At 38.5% G+C, this 17716-nt stretch overlaps 1 protein-coding gene across 1 annotated transcript in view; it reads left to right on the top strand.

Moving 5' to 3' along the window:
- LOC136884348 (splicing factor YJU2) overlaps positions 1-17252 on the top strand; it is a 59338-nt gene extending 42086 nt beyond the window's left edge. Inside the window, exon 8 of the mRNA XM_067156461.2 lies at positions 11932-17252. The gene's annotated coding sequence lies outside the window, so the exon portion shown is untranslated. The remainder of the gene's footprint in view (positions 1-11931) is intronic.
- Positions 17253-17716: the final 464 nt, after the last annotated feature.

The following is a 17716-nucleotide window of genomic DNA, read 5'->3' as shown; positions in this document are numbered from 1 at the left end:
CCATATTATGTCCCAAAGATTGCAAACGTGAGTAAATTTGTAACCACTTCTCTTTTGCTTTAACTGCTTCTACTAATTTATAAAGTGCTTCTTTCCTTATGGACTTGTCACAAGTACAGTAGAACCTCGATTATACGTTCCCGGAAACTACGTTTTCCCATATTATTCATGCAGATTACATGGTCCCGTGAGCATCTTAATTAAATCACGTTGTAAAAATCCCGCATTATCTGTTCCTCAAAGAAACTATTTCCCAGATCAACCGTCCAGAAATGTCAGTCCCATCAACACTAAATCCTCAGTCACGTGTTTTTCAAGAAACTGTATCTCACGAAAGTATGGCTACGGCATACTTACGGATCTTGATGTTAACCTCCCGTCATTGCGGTAATTTGAGGAAGTACTGTACTGGAAAAGTGATTGGCGTTGAACTTTCATAAGGGACCGTCTTAGCATCGCATTCGGGAGGTATTGTTTAGAGAATCCTCGGAAATCATAAAGCAGAGAGTGTCCACAACAATTGGAAGGAGACAGGGCGCATTTTAACAGCTCTACTTGAAGGCGAAACGAGTTTTGTCAAATGTTTGTACTTACAAAACGTTTACATTATGTCCAGAGTTAGATGTTTATTTTTTAATTTTTTCGAGTGTATCGCTGAACAGGTTTTTGGCACTTCCCTCAGGGCATTGTATAGTCACTGGACTTTTGGGCATGAATCGAAACTACTCTTTCTTATTTTTTAGTATTTTAATATTGTTGTATACGATTATGTAATCGAGACCAGAACAGATGTTACACCTTACGTACATAAAGCCATGGGGGAGGTTTTGGGATTGCCTATTACTGTTTTGGTCCTAATATAAGACTGGGAATTTCACGTTTTTGTGTTCAAATGTTATAAAAACCGCAGTCATTTTATTTGTGCACGTTAATTTAAAAACTTCGTATCATTTCGCACTCGTACCGATTTGTACAGCAAGCGCGCTTTCCAGCTGAGCTCAAGGTCGCAAATGACCGAAATTTCAGGAGTGTTAATGATATCTTTTCTCTTTCCAATTTGATTGTGATTAGTGATGAGGAGAATTGAATATAAAGCATTTGAAAACTTGAGAATCGAAATATACATTCAAAACCATACTGTATTCTCGAGTTCAACATAACCTTTAAAATTGTAATCTGTCAGTTTCACGTCCGTATTGATACTTGGTATTCACAATCACAAAGAAAGGGTACTGTCCACATAGTCAATACTTTATTATATCTTGTTACTATGCAGTACCGGTTTCGACCTTCACAGAGGTCATGACCAGCTGAGGATGACCTCTATGAAAGTCGAAACCGGTACTGCATAGTAACAAGACATAATAAAGTATTGATTAGGTGGACGGTACCCATTCTTTGTGATTGTGAATAACCTTTAAAAGTCGATGTAGGCCTAATTTACGCGGTACAAGATTTCCATAAACTGACTACGAACAGTATACCGGTGACCAAATTACAATGAAATATTAAAAGAAAGGGATTTCGCCATCATGTTGGGCGCTTTTGTATCTAGTGTGTGCTTTATTTTATTAGATTAGAGAATTAAAAACAACTGTGGTCGATTGTTGTTTGACTTGGCTTTATGGGGATTAGATTTTTCGAAGAGTTGGGGTGATCAAAGTTGCTGAACTGAAAGAAGTTTTCAGAGGAAAGTGACGAAGTTTCCCCGGTAAAACTGAATGTTAAGTTTCGAGATTTTTAAGTCGCGTGCCGGTAAGTAATGTTTAAAGCCCACCCCGCAGTCTAACTTGCCTGCCTCTCACCCGGAGGGCCCGGGTTCGATTCCCGGCCAGGTCAGGCATTTTTACCTTGACATAAGGGCTAGTTCCAGGTTCACTCATTCTACGATTACCTTTAATTGAGGAACTATTTAATGGTGAGATGGCGACTCCGGTCTAGAGAGCCAGGAATAACGGCCGAGAGTATTCATCACACTGACCATGCATTACCTCGTAATCTGCAGGCCTTCGGATCGAGCAGCGGTCGCTTGGTAGGCGGAAGGCCCATTGGAGCTAGTTTGGTTTGGTTTAGGGATGTTTGTAAGATTATAAGTATACATATTTCATTTTTGTGATGTTTAGTAAAATTGTTGATGGTTCATTCATTCCCGGATTTTCCGTTTTCGCATGTTATACGTTATTTTTTTTTTTCCGTTGTCCCCTCAAAAACGGAGAATTGAGGTTCCACTGTACCTCCTTTATTCCGTAACTACAGTATCATATCTGATTTCACAGAGTACTTAGTGGGTAGTTTTTTTATCTGTGTGCAATTACAGATAAAGTTGGGTAGATTGCGTGCAAGCTTCTCAGTGCCCCACTTAATGAAATTTACACCGTTCATCTGTCCATGACAATCCCCACTGGATGCACCGGCTTTATGTATGAGGAGGTCTTTTTCTAGAAATCCATTTGCACCCCATGCTTGAACCACTATTAACCTATTGCCTGAATTCATGGTAATTTGTACTCTAAATACTTCCTCACTTTGCAAGCACTTCCCAAAAGTTAAATTACTATCCATCCAAGTTTCATCAAGATAAATTTTCGCTGCTCACTTTACTTGAGTTGTTTTATTCTGAGTTACGAAGCAAGGACTTTCACTTAAAATCTTCCTCTGATTTAGAGATTTTCCATCAAAAATTGAGTTGTTTTATTACCTTTCATAATGAAGTGCGTGGACAGGGAAAATTTTGCCTTTTATTGCAGGCAGTAGTTTTGGAATTGTAGGAATAAGTTTTCATTCACATAAAACACATGAATAGCGTGATGAATTAAGCATTTATCAAAATCGTTAATGTTAATCACATTCGTCTTTCGTCTCTTACCTGGAGTGGACAACTTACTACCCTTGCCAAATTCAGCCATTTCCTCTGTATCTTTTTAATAAAAGACTCTGACACTCCAGCAAGCTCTTCATGCCGCCTGGTTTACCGTGAAAGCAAAGCTTTTTTTTTTTTTTTCAGGCTCTTCATGACACTTTTAAATGATGTTACTTGTGATTCCATGCCCCTCAGAATGCACCACTTTTTTCTTCTTTAGCACTGACATTACAGTATGAGAACTGCACACTCAAGGTCTCTACTGAGGCAGTATTAAGCAAAGCATGGACTGGAATTGCCTCACTGACTCATCATTCCCACTCTCCTTACTTCATACCCTGCGTCCTGTGACAAACATTATGTACAGTAAAATATCATTGTAACGAACGCCAGTTTAACAAATTATTCAGAATAGCAAATTTTTTTTTTAGGCCCCCTTCCGTTTTTCCTATTTAATGTGTGTTAAAATATTTCATTGTAACGAATTTCGAACTTTCAGTATAACTAATTAAAATGTAGCCCTTTTGCATATTTTTAACATCTTTTTTCCTCAAAATTTAATTGAAATTCACCCTGTTTTAATCACTGGGTATTTTGCACATATCTCTATACAGCTAATATCAGACAGCATACACTATACAACACACAGGTGAAACTGCCCGGTTACAAATCAGGGGAAGGTAAGCAAACACATCACAATTCTGATGAGCATAAAGATTATCTTATTCAGTTTTGGTGTACCGGTACTGAACATCATTATGTAGGATTAATTTCTTATACATAACCAGCAAATTAAAGTCCATTTTCTATTAATAAAAATATCTTCAAATATTGGGGTGCGCGGATTGGATTACAGTACTCGCGTTAACAGGATACAGTTCAGGTAGCCATTTTCGTATGCAATTAGTTGAGCTGGATATCGATTTCAAAGTAACCAATACGTAAGAAGTAACGCTATTGGCCGAGTAGGAACGCCACATTTACAATCAACCAAGTTACGGTTTCACATCTCTACCTTCAGTACTTCATTTTGTTTATTCAGGTTTCTTGACGCATACATTGTTCTATCTTTTGTTCGTGAAGCAAAGTGTGTATTAGGCCCGGTTTCATCAACGCATGTTAGTACTTAACAAGATGTTCAATCATTTTAACATACGATTTAAGAAACTTTGCTTTTCATCAACAACTGTTAACATTAACAAATGTTAAACTGTGTATCAAAGTTAACATCAGCCATTTCCAATGTTAAATGGCTAACATTAGCATTTAGCAACCTGTTCCAAAATGGCTGCTGTGAATCTCGCTTTCGATGCGGAATTGCTCTATTTAGATCTTTTACAAAACAATCCTGATTGAAGAAGAGTTCAGCGACATAATGACTTTGAAAATTTGACGGATGCGGAATTTCTTCATAGATACAAGTTATCGAAAATAGTCGTTGCTAAGGTTGTTGACGAAATTCAAGTGAGGTTGGAATATCCTACAAAGAGAAACTTACCTCTTTCTCCAATGTTGGGTACTGATACTATTACGATTTTTTGCTACTGGTTATTTTCACATAATGGTCGGACACAATGCTGGAATTTCTAAAGCCACTGTTAGTAGAGTTGTTTGTCGAGTGTCTGCAGCAATAGCATCCATGAGAAGCAGGTATATAACATTCCCTTCAGTAGAAGAGCATCAGCAAATTATCCGCGACTTCTATGAAATAAGCCGTTTTCCTAGTGTTTGTTCTAGGTGCAATAGATTGCACACATGTAAGAATCCAATCATCTGGAGGCAATTGGGCCGAAATATATCGTAATTGGTAGGGATATTTCTCTGTTAATGTTAATGTTCAGGTGATTAGTGAGCCTAACTTCCAAATCAGGGATATACTTGCTGTGTGGTCTGGTTCTGCACACGACAATACAATATTTAATAACTCCCATATCGGAGCACAGTTTGAAGTGGGACAATTAACGAAGTGATTTTGTTAGATGACAGCGGATACCCGTTAAAAAAGTATCTGTTAACCCCATTGAAACCCTCACGGACTTTCTCCCACGCCTCGTCCTTTTCTTTTATCGTCAAGCCATCTGTGCACTTGCACTCAATAACTTATATATATTTATTAACTAATTCAATTAACAACTCTTTTTAGAACTACGATTCCATTTCACTTCGCGCCATATTTTACAGCTGTACTCAAACAAAAGCGCATCGGAGCGCGCTGTAAAACAGCATGTTTGTACCACTGCCTCCTTGATTCGCACCAGTTCGCAATATTGGGAGAGTTAACAGTTGATTAGTTAACATTTCACAAGAAAAGTTTTATGAAACGCAAGAAACCTAACAAGATGTTAAATTTTTAACTCATTAACTAACTACTTGTTAGTATATATTTAACATGTGTTGATGAAACCGGGCCTTAATGTACCAGTACAGGGTAAAATTTGAGATGCTGAAAACGGATATAAAGTACCTGTACTTTATATCCGTACTTCATGTACATATCCTAATTTTCCTCTCATTTAATAAATACCGAACTGGTATTAAGGTTTTTATGTGTAAATTCATGTTGAAATAACGTAGATTCTTCAACTAATTCGCTCTCTGATACTACCTATATTTGACTATTGTGATACTGTGTTGGCTGAAATAACCTGCAACAGTAACAAGAAACTGGACCGGAGCCTGAAAATCTGCATAAGATATATCTTTAATTTGTAATATGATGCTCATATGTCACCTTATTATAGCGAGCTGTCGTGGCTTCGAGTGCACTAGCGCCGTGAACTTCACATGCTATCACTTCTACACAAAATACTTTCCACTAATACTCCCAACTATCTGTCTTCATCTTTTTCTTACCTCTCGTCCTATCATGACCACAATACGAGGTCTGGTTCTTCTCTTGCCATACCTGTAAACCGCACTGCTACTTAAACCGTTCCTTCATAATCTCTGTGTCCAGGTCTTGGAATTCGCTATCTGCAAACATTAGAGGCAATCCCCCTCGTCACAAGTTTAAAGTGGCTTGCTGTGAGCATTTGCTGAGTAGATCCTGCAGACTTGGTGGATAATTACTGAGTGAATGAAGGAATGAATGAGATGAATGAATGGCTTGCTGTAGTTACATCATTTAAGTGTACTTTATGTTGTGTATTTTCAAATTAAGGATTCTATTATTATTATTATTATTATTATTATATTATTATTATTATTATTATTATTATTATTATTATTATTATTATTATTTTATTATTAGTATTGCTATTAATATTATTTGGTTCATTTATATTTGTAATTATGTAAATGTATACTCTTCTAGTGGTTAAGTGTAAGAGAGAGCCTTGAGCCCTAACTTCGCCACCAATAAAGGCGTTATCTATCTATCTATCTAACAGGTTTAACAATGGGTGAGTTCTTAAGAATCGACTTATTTCAGTACAATAGAATTTCACTATAACAAATCAATTTCTGATTTCCCCAAAATTTTGTTATACTGGTATTTTACTGTATTTGGTTTGGAAATTTGTGGAAGACACTACTTGTCCAAATCGAGAGTAATTCAGAAAAATGGATTGCTGATTTCATTAACTTCCGTCTGCAGTTAGGCACTTATGTTTCCCTTGGATACTTATCTCAGTGTCTTTTAGATGAATGCAAAAGGAAAAGTGTGTGTCATTGCAGCGATAAAAGTTATAGAATACGTATTTCACCTTTTACATCTTACTAGAGCCTCTGTGGCTTATGTCTGCAATGTACCTACTGTCTCACCATGTTAACAGCTGAGATTGACTGGCTGCCGATGCCTCCCGTACTGCTGCTTAGGTCTTGGAGAGTAGAAACGCCGCTGGACGGTCTGGGTTTATAAGAGAGACCCTGTATTTGTGCCATACGCTTTAGCTGAAAGACTTTAATCCTTGGAGTTTCACACTGTATTCTTTATTGGTAGATTTTAAAAAAATGTACTTGCAAAAAATTTTGTGAGTGATTACATAACACCACTTTCCCTGTGTTACCTGATTACCTATAGACCTACTTGGTTTTCGGAGTGACATGTTTATGATACACCCATAGACACGAAAACTCTAAAACACACAGCATTTTCAAGTGAATTGTGTTATTTCTGCTAACTGCAGTTCTGCAGTCCCTCCTGTCATGGATGAAGGGATAGACTGAACTGCAAGCAGAGATATTTGATAATTATATGAGAAGAAGGATATAGACGAGTAACGCCGCTCACTGTTTATACATTTTGTAATGCCAGTTGGTGAAACATAACACTGATGTCGTGTGAACTTTTAATTTCCAATGCATTCGGGCGATGGTGGGTTCGAATGCCAGTCGTCAGCCCTTTGAAGTTGGCTTTTTGTGGTTTCCCATTTTTGCACCAGGCAAATGCTGGGGCTATATCTCAGTTAACCCTTCAAGTAGGCGCTTACAACTTTGAGATTTGAGGGCGGAGTTTTCTCAATGTTGTGCGTGCATTGTTAATCTCATCTGCCTGCTCCCCCAGTATGCCTACTGCATACCTGCCAACTTTCCCAATTTAGACGGGAGACTCCTGTTTGAAATAATAAATAAGGTAGTTCATCCTATTCAATACTACAAATAAATACGAAATGTAGTGTTATATTCCTATTTAATTATTTTAGACAGTTTTTTCCGCCTCCCAATTATTCTATTGTTTCTCCCGATTTTAGCTTATTTTTTGGTGAACATTAAAAATTTGTTTCCAAATCCCGCCATTTCAGCTTTATACGCAAGTGGCCGGATGTCCTTTGCTCACTGCCTCTTTCAAATGAAATATAGACGTTTATTAACACGAGAAATGCACATGAATATGCAATGTTTATTGAAACCTGTGTATCGATTGTCAATCTCTCATTCTCGCGTACTATGTTCGTGTTCGTTCACATCAGTCTAGTCTATTCTAGAAACTAGTCGTTAGGTTTGGAGTCTCTTTTTAGTAATTTAGTGACAATTTCAAGGATAGCGACTAGTGACTTTTCTAGATATTTTAGGAGCCATTCGGAGACAATTCTGGCGAATTTTAATGTATTACTTGATAAAAATAACATACCCAACGGCCGTAGCCGTGTTGTAACACCGGATCCCGTGAGATTTCCGAAGTTAAGCAACATTGGGCGTGGTCAAGATTTGTATGGGTTGTCACGCGCTATTGGTGGGGGTAAGGGAATGGAGGAGCGGAAAGGAACTAGCCACCCTACCGTACATAAACTCCGGCTCAGGCACACCTCTGTGGAGGTTCGGACCTGCCTTCGAGCAGAATACACCCTTACCCTAAAATAACATAGTGCTTTGCATAATCGCGTGAGCGCGTGATGCAGTATACTGTATTCTATGCATTTGCTAAGTAATAGCATCTTACTGCATGACTGATTCACGCATGTGGAGCTTGACTTCATACTATTTTCGGAAGACTTATCCAAGGCCGATCGCCTCACTCACATACTTCCTGTGAGGGAATAAGAAATGTGTAATTGTTAACCTTGTAGCCTCGTACGGCAACAGTTGCGTTTTGAGACAATAGGAGTTACAGTATACCGATAGTACTCCTGTATTGTGCAAGACATGTAGAATAAGCAGTTTTGACCAATTGTATCTCCTGATTCCTCCCGATTTTTCCTGATTTTGATATCCAAATCTTCTGATTTTTTGTTTTGTAAAGTGGCAGGTATGTTACTGCACAACATGGAGGTTGATTGAGATCTCTTGTCTGATTTTTGTATAATAATAACTAAATAGACCCATGACTCATCTTGATATTCCTGTTTTGCCTGCCCTTTACAATAGTTTTGTGAACGTTTAATACCGGTAATATAGTTTATAACACTTCATTCCATACAATTCCATTCGGCTGTATCTGGATCTTAACATTTTCAAGTGCTCTTGCCCTAGATAGTGCAACATACAACTGGCCATGGCTGAATACGGGTTCGGTTAAGTAGACTCCCCACTTTTTCAAAAGTTTGTCCCTGCGCTTTATTATTGGTCATACAGAAGGCTAGTCAATTTGATATCTTCCCGTCTGTACGTATACAGACAGTTATCTCTTATGGCATGTAAATTATTGGGAACGTTATGCACCTGTTGGTCATATTCAGAAACTGCGGAAGGTCAGAGAATCAATGAGAATCTAGCAGAGAATAGTATTCTTCCATCATCAGAGGAAATGTGTACTCTGGTTTGCAGGTAGTAATCAAATAGTACCTTAATTAAGGCCGCTTCCTTCCCACTCCTAGTCCTTTCCTGTCCCATCGCCGCCACAAGACCTATCTGTGTTGGTGCGACGTAAAGCAAATAGCGAAAAAAAAAAAAAAAAAAGAAGTAGTAATCAAATAAGGCTGCATGCAATCACGTTACTAAAGATGAAAATTATATTAATGAAAGTGTTAGTCGCTTAACAACCTGCTAAGTACAGAATGTATTGCAGGTTATAGTAAGCTTTTACCTGTAGTTATTGGAGTGGTCATTTAATGATTTGAAAGTTGGCTGAACTTAACAGAAATGAAGCAAATCGGTCCAGTGGAACGGATGGACGTATTTGCTAAAGTTGTTTTTAGTAAACACTTTTAATATATAGATATCATCATCATCATCATCATCATTTCCCTTTATCCAGCTGTAGCCGGGTAGGGGCAAATATGGTTCCTCTCCACTTTCTTCGGTCTTTCCACCACTCCTCCTCCAACACTGTGTCCCAGTCCAGGTTTCTTTCTATAATGCTGTGTTGGATTGTATCCTTCCATCTCAATCGTGGTCGTCCACGGCCTCTCCTTCCTTGGATTTGCATTTCCATCACCTTTTTTGGCATTCTTTCGTCGCTCATTCGCTTTATGTGCCCAAACCATCTTAGTCGGCTCTTCTCTATTCTATCATTCATTTTTTCCACTCCAATTTCTTCCCGGATTTTCTCATTCCTTATTTTGTCTCGTCTACTCTTCTGTATCATACTCAAGAATTTCATTTCGGCTGCCTGTATTCGACTCTCATCCTTCTTTGTCATTGTCCAAGTTTCTGCTCCGTAAGTTGTTATGGGTACGTAATACATCTTGAACATAGTATCCTTTGCTTCCATTGGCACATCTTTGTCCCATAACATATTTCTTACACTATGATAGAAACAACTTCCAGCTTGAATCCTTTTACTAATCTCAGCATCCAGTCGAGCATTCTCCATTAATTCACTCCCCAGGTATTTAAACGTTTCCACTACTTCCAGGGGCTTGTCTGCAAGTCTAATCTGACCTTTCCCTTCTTTCTCCCCTCTAGTCATAACAAGAGTTTTACTCTTTTCTACACTTATTTTCAATCCACATTCTTCAATCTTCCCATTCACCACATTCAATTGTTCTTGAACCTTCCTGTCATTTTCTCCCCAAATCACAATATTATCTGCAAATAACATCATGTTCATTTCTCTTCCTCCATATGCTGCTTTTGCTGTTCTCATGATGTCATCCATTACTGTTGTAAACAGGATTGATGATAGAACACTTCCCTGTCTCAGCCCACTAGTTATTTTGTAGCAGGTAGGGACCCTCTTCGGAGGCAGCCCTACCCAGGGAGTGGCGCCCCTGCCTATGTGAGTCCCAGAGCACACTGACCCGGTGTGTAACATCTGGTATGGGTCCCAGCTCAGGGTTACGAGTGAAGACCTCAACGGCATCTACAGCGGAGAAGGTGGACTTCGGTACGGCGGAGATGGCGGAAGGGGCTTACCCGTAGCGTCTGTACTCCAGAGGAGCGGCTACGAAAGGCGTCTGTCTCCATGTTAGGGGCGGCCTAATTTTGAACCTGGCAGTAGGTATAAAATGCCTTTGTGTGTGGCGAGCCCATCGTAACAATAGCCTATATGGACAAAGCAGATATGGTGCCTCGGAAAAGGTTAGGGCGTCCCCTGCTAAAAGCGACGCGCAGCTCTTCAGGTGCTGGGGGAACTGTGAAAAATGGGCAACCAGCACCAAACTACATCAAAATATATAGATAATAAGTGTAAAAATAAAACAAACACTAAGACTGTATAATATTGGTAAATAATATGGAGTCAGCTTCTAGAATATTTTGTGTTCAATCTGTCAGGTAGATAACATATGAATAGTAACACAGTAAGGTTTCCACCTATTCAGTACTAATATGTATTTACAATGTTATAAATTACTAGTACTGAATAGGTGGAAACCTTACTGTGTTACTATTCATATGTTATGCTCAGTTCAGTACGGACCAACAACATGAAATTCATAACCCTTGCTGTCAGGTAGATTGCGACCAACCGTGCAACATAAAGTGACAAATGTGCTACCTTTTGCTATGAGTTAGTTATAGGCTACCAAATTAGTTAGTTTTTAACTTCTTTTTACCCAAGTATCATCTCAAAGCTATCAGACTATAAGTGAAAATTCAAACAATTGAGGCGGGCTGAGTGGCTCATACGGTTAGGCGTTGGTCTTCTGAATCCAACTTGGCTGGTTCGATCCTGGCTCAGTCCGTGGTATTTGAAGGTGCTCAGTAAGTCAGCCTTGTGTCGGTAGATTTACAGGCATGTAAAAGAATTCCTGCAGGACTAAATTTCAGCACCTCGGTGTCTCCAAAAACTGTAAAAGTAGTTACTGGGATGTAAAGCACATAACAATTATTATTTAAAACAATTAGCAAAACAGCTTTACTATTTTTTAAATCCTTTATAAGTATAAAAATCTCAGGTGAGCTGTGCCTAGTGAAGGGTTAAGGCAACAGTCATTTCCTTCCCACTCTTAGCGCTTTCCTGTTCCATCCTCGACACAGTCTGTCGGCAGCATTGCAGTGTAAAAGCAAATTTAATTAAATCATTGACATTGGAGAGGGTATTTATATGGGACAGCTCTTTGTTGTTGACTATGGCATATTTAAGAACGTCTGTGGGAGAAAACCCTATCTCCTTGATGATTCTTAAACTTTGCAGCAATTTTAAAAAAATTAAACAATTAGCATTTTTGTTGTTTTTATTGACCTCAGTATAATGTATTTATTCATTATGAAAAATGTTCCTAACCTGTTCATTGTGGTTTGCTTTTCAGTTTTTCTCTTAGCATCACCTTCCATCCCTTATGAGAACTTCTGGATGATGCTGCTCCCTTTCTCTCAGAATAAGGTGTCATCAGCAATGTGTGGCTGTGAGATAACCAAGAAACACAGACTTGTGTGTTAAAATCGAGACCAGTATCTCATTATACCCCGTTCAAACCTCACTGTGCTGTCGTTATTAATTAGAATGCTTTTGCCATTCTATGAGGCAGCTTCAAAGCTGATTGCTCAGCGTTTTAATCTGGAAATTCAGGGCCTCAAGTTAAACTTTCAACAATTGAAATTTATCTCTTTTATTCTAAATTGACATTGAATTTATTTTGTGAGGTTTTCATTACAATAATTCAGTCTAGGAATCATTCTTTACACTTTCACTTCATTGAAACTGGCAGATTACGTCAGACATTTTGATACCATGCCGAATGGGTTGCTTGGAAGGGTCCGTTCAAGAATACGTTATGATTGCTGGAACATTCCCTCTCCCCTGATATCGCCGAACACCGTTAGCAGTTTAACACCATCAAAACTATAATTATTTCTCCAGCTGGCTGCATAGTGCAGTAAACGAGTTGGCTACTGTGCTTGAAGTACAACATGAAGTGAATCTCTGTAGAGTTAATGTTTAACTGTGCTCAGCTAATTTACCTGGATGTCCAGGAATTCCTTTTGAGAACAAAATTCCACCATGTGCACATCTTTTAATACTGACAGTATATGAAGGAACATTTAGCAGTTCTTCTTCTTTGAATTAGTATCGCCCTGCTGGTGCAGGGTTCATACTTCAGATCATTTTATATGATCATACACAGTGTTTGGTTCAAGCTGAACAATTGTCTTGTTGGTGACAAGGATGTCTTGCCAGCCCCGCGGTGTAGGAGTAGTGTGCCTGCTTCTTATCCGGAGGCGCTGGTTTTGATTCCTAGCCAAGCCAGGGATTTTTTACCTGAATCTGAGGGCTAGTTCGAGCTCCACTCAGTCTACATGATTACAATTGAGGAGTTATCTGACGGTGAGATGGAGGCCCCGGTCTTGGAAGCCAAACATAAGGGCTGAGAGGATTTGTCATGCTGACCACATGACACCTCATAATCTGCAGGTCTTCGGGCTGAGCAGCAGTCGCTTGGTAGGCTATGGCCCTTCGGGGCTGTTATGCCATGGGGTTTGGTTTTTTGAACAAGAGGGTCTTGCCATTGTTGTCTTGACCTTCCTCGGTGGTGCTCTACTGTGAAGTTGTAGGCATTTTATTATTATTACAAGCTGTTACGTACGGCTTCGCTCACGAATATTTGGTAAGTTGATAAAAATTGTTCCTCGGTACTGCACTAAGACATTATCTGAAAATCCCTAAAGTATAACAACTCGCCGAAAATTTGCATTTCATTTACCCCAGAACCTGTTTGTAAACCATGTTTGTGGCATTGCCTTTTGGGGCTAAGATGACCAGGCTACTGGCAGAGCTAAATCTGGAACATGCGACATGGAACTCTACATGTGAGAAACAGTCCTCTTTTAAGTCGAAAGGAAAAGGGTTTCTTTATATCTAAAGGAGATTCCAAATACCGATTTTCACGTCTGTAACATCTTAGTTTTTGAGGTATAAGTGCCCTCTTAAAGAGAATTCAACTCTTTCTTCACTTATTTTCGATCTCCAGCTTAAGTTAATTTTCCGAAAACAAAAGTACGTGTTTCTTTGTTTTTAAAGGGGATTACAAATACCAATTTTCACGTCTGTAACTGTTAAGTTATGAGATATACTGTAGACATACTCATTTTAAAAACTGCCCCATTCCTTGGCTGAGTGGACAGCGTTGAGGTCTTCGGTTCATAGGGTTCCGGGTTCGATACCGTGCTGAGTCGAGGATTTTAATCCCTTGTGATTAATTCATCTGGCTCAGGGACAGGTTGTTTGTGTTTGTCCCAACACTCTCCTCTTCATATTCACTCAACACACTCAGACACCATCCTTAGGGCAACCCCAAATAACCCTTTAGAAGGTGGGCAATTAACCTTACACACCTAGAGGTTAGGCCACCAGGTGAGAAGGTTGTTAGTGTATTCGCCCTAGTAAGGAGTTAAAGCGAACATGAGAGAGTGACAAAGATACAAAGGAATAAACAAACAACTGCAACACAACACAACACAATAAGCAGCCAATAGGAGAAAACACGCACTCACTTTGGGTAATGAGAGGAATTAGCTTAAGGCCATGGTCAAAATCAAGCAAAAGAAACAGTGACAGTGCTCCATTGATCCAATGAAATGAAAATCAACATCATTCTTTTAACACAAGGGAACTTTAATGCATAAGAATAAATAGATTGCCACAACTCAAGGAGGAAGTTTTACAAACTTCAATTAAAAGTAAAATATTTAGGAAGCATAAACAATGTTTTTAAATAATTTTCAGGCACAATAAAATGTTGACTAGTTAGGAAGGTTCATAAGGAACAATAAGTTTGAAAGCCATTCAAATTCATTAAGAGAAAGAAAAAATGTTGATTAGCTTGAAGGTTTTAAAGAAACAATAAATGAAAACAAACTCAAGTTTGTTAAAAGAAAATGAACTGTTGACCTCAATAAAAATTAAATTAAAATCAGAAGGGGTTAAATCTATAGTGGTGACTGGTCACCTATCTTAAACTTAATTAAACTTAACATTATCTTAATTAAAATTGAAATGCGCCTAAATCTAGAAGATTATTTGCTTTAGGTTGCTTTAAAATCACACACAATTAAAAATCCATTCTCCATCAAGGGAGCTGACACAAGGATTGTATCTTCACAGAACAAGAACACTAATAGCCTTCAAAAACCGACATAAATAGATGGCGAAAATTAAATATAGGGTCACATCACACTTAGTGCACATGAAAATCAAAAACCATACACTTAAAGGCACAATTAATTCCAACCGGCCCGATCAAAACACAAGCTATCACAATAATCAAATCAACAACTCATTACTATGGCAACAACAACAGCCAACATGTCCGTCCAAGGCAAAACGACACAGAACAGGCCCATAATTAAAAATAAGCAGAAAAGAAATAAGGAAATAATTAAACCATAAAGCCAAACCAAAAATAAAATTTAGAGAAGGTTCAGCAGATTAAAACTGGTCCTTGCATGAACCATCCTTGACTTACACCGAGAATATTAGGAATATTTCCGGGCTAAAATTATAGTAAAACCTAAAATTAAATTTTGAAAAATTGTCCGCACCGTGCCTTCTCTTCTAATACCAAGATGTACTTCCTTAATCGAAACTGTGGTAATGTAATGAACGTGCATTAATTATAGGAATCAGAGATTATTATTATTATTATTGCCAACGAAGTTCACTTTTAATATACATAACCAAAATAATTCCTTTGGAGTTCTTCCGGTGTAGAGTTCAATTCAATGTAGAATTCCCATGAGTGAAATTAATTGTAAGACGAACAGTTTTTGATCCCTCGGCGACGAAGCAACACACAGGCTCCAGAAGAATACCTTTCATAACAAGGCCAATAGAAAGAAGAAAGTGCAGATTAACTGCTCGTAGAATACACACTAAATTAAAATCAAAACCAAGTTTACGGTTAAAAGGGCTCCAATGCCTGTAGAGGCCTGGTTTCATCCAGGGTCAAAGCCACCGATCCACGCCATGTCGCTGTACAACCACTTACACCTTCGCTTTATTGTGGCACAACTCAGACTGCTAGCGTGCCCAGATTCTCTATGGGAATCAACATCTGTATCATCGTACAGTGCCCTCGCGCAGATGCCTGAAGCAACATGGAAAGTTCAAAAGCTAGGCACCATAGCGCAGCACCTCATAGACCGAGTAAATAAGATAATCAAATCCAAACGAAGATGGGAAGATATTGCACCTTACGTCGAAAATAACAGTATTCATTGGCAAAGCCCGTTGATATGTATTTCAATGGTAAAAATACCAGTCCAAAAGGTTGCTGGGGAGGTTCTATACACGAAATACTGTTACAACACCACATTTCCAGCCATGACACGAACATGCAATAGTAATTACATCCCTACACACGGGGTTGGTGTAAGAAAGGGCATCCAGCCGTAAAACAAGGTCAAATCCACATGTGCGACACAGTTCGCACCTGCAACCACACAGGTGTGGGGAAAATGGTAGAAGAAGATACTAATTTTAAAAATTCACCTGTTTTTATATTATTTCATCCCCTTGAGTGGATTTTCCACACAAAAAAAGTGTGTTCATTTATTTTTAAAAGAGTTTCCAAGTACCAGTTTTAACGTCTGTAACATCTTCAGTTTTTGAGATATATGTATTCTCACCCCTTAAGTGGATTGTCTGAAAACAAAAATTTGTGTTCTTTAAAGGAGATTCCAAATACCCATTTTCATGTCGGTAACATGTTAGATCTGTGTGATATATTGTAGATAATCTCGCTGCTGTAAGAATACTGGAGCTGACGTTGCCATGGTTACGGCAGTTCATTTCTTTATCTGATTCCTAGAGCAGGGGTAGTGTGGTGCCAATATCTCCATAACGGTTGGTTTTAGGGCCCATAGGGCTTACCCAGTTTTGTTCTTTGCGTCGAGGGGCTTAAATTGAGCTTTGTCTCGTCCTTGTATGGCAAATTCGATATTTCTCCTATGTTAGCCTAGTATTTCTATATGCCCCCCCGGCAACCCCCCTCCCCCGCTCGAATTGTTTTGAAAATAAAATTCAGCCCATGTCCGTCAGGGATAATGAATATTTACATTAGTAAAATCATTTTTAGAATCGGTCCAGTAGTTCCTGAGATTAGCCATTATATACAAACAAACTCTATAACAGTATAGATTATTGCTCCCTCTGTGGACCTGTCCTCCTGATCCCTAGATAGCGGGTTCAAACCCGGCAGATGTAGTAGGATTTTAGAAGGGCAGAAAAAAATTAATTTGACATTCCATGTAATATGATGTCGGCATGTAAAAGATCTCTCTAATTCATTTGGTTTTCATTTGACCATGCAGTTAGGGGTGCACAGCTGTAAGCTTGCATCCGGAAGATAGTGGGTTCGAATCCCACTGTCTGCAACCCTGAAGATGGTTTTCTGTGGGTTCCCAATTTCACACCAGGCAAATGCTGGGGCTGTACCTTAATTAACCCTTACCCCTTGAATTAAAGTTCTCTGTGTTGCCTCTAATATTTGTATTTTAAATGTGAATTTCTATCTTGTATGACATGTATTCATCTTTAATGATTTTGGTGATAGCACTTGCCCTTAAATGATGTGTTTAGGACTATAAATGTTACAGCAAGCTATACTGGAGCAAATAAAAGCAATACGTACAATTTAAGGCATATTATTTTACATTATTATTTTTATTATTATTGTCATAGTAATCGCATACCGATTGGTTTTGTTAGTAATTTTACTGAACAAATTATAGATAAAAAACAGTTGAAAAACTCTAAATCAGTCTCTGGTTTTATACCATGAGGTGGTTTGTAGCCTGAAACCGCTATAAACTGCGATTTTTTGAAATCTGGGTCTGTTGATTTATAATTGCATCAGCTACATGTTGGGTTATGGTACATAAGCTAACCATCACCAGTTCACTTGTAGGTGCCATCAAATGCTATTGGATATATTCTTTGGGGTACAAGGAAGGAGTAGAGGTGCAAAAATACTGGGGGTGTTTGTTCACTATCGCTCGAGCCTTCACAGCTACATTGCCATCTAAATAATAGATTTTTGACTGACTGTCAAATAGTATCTGGATTTTACGAAGTTCCACGCTGAACCAGAAGATGGC

This window comes from Anabrus simplex, chromosome 12 (genome assembly GCF_040414725.1).
Source record: "Anabrus simplex isolate iqAnaSimp1 chromosome 12, ASM4041472v1, whole genome shotgun sequence".
Taxonomy (NCBI): domain Eukaryota; kingdom Metazoa; phylum Arthropoda; class Insecta; order Orthoptera; family Tettigoniidae; genus Anabrus; species Anabrus simplex.
This window is presented reverse-complemented; position numbering and strand designations above follow the sequence as displayed.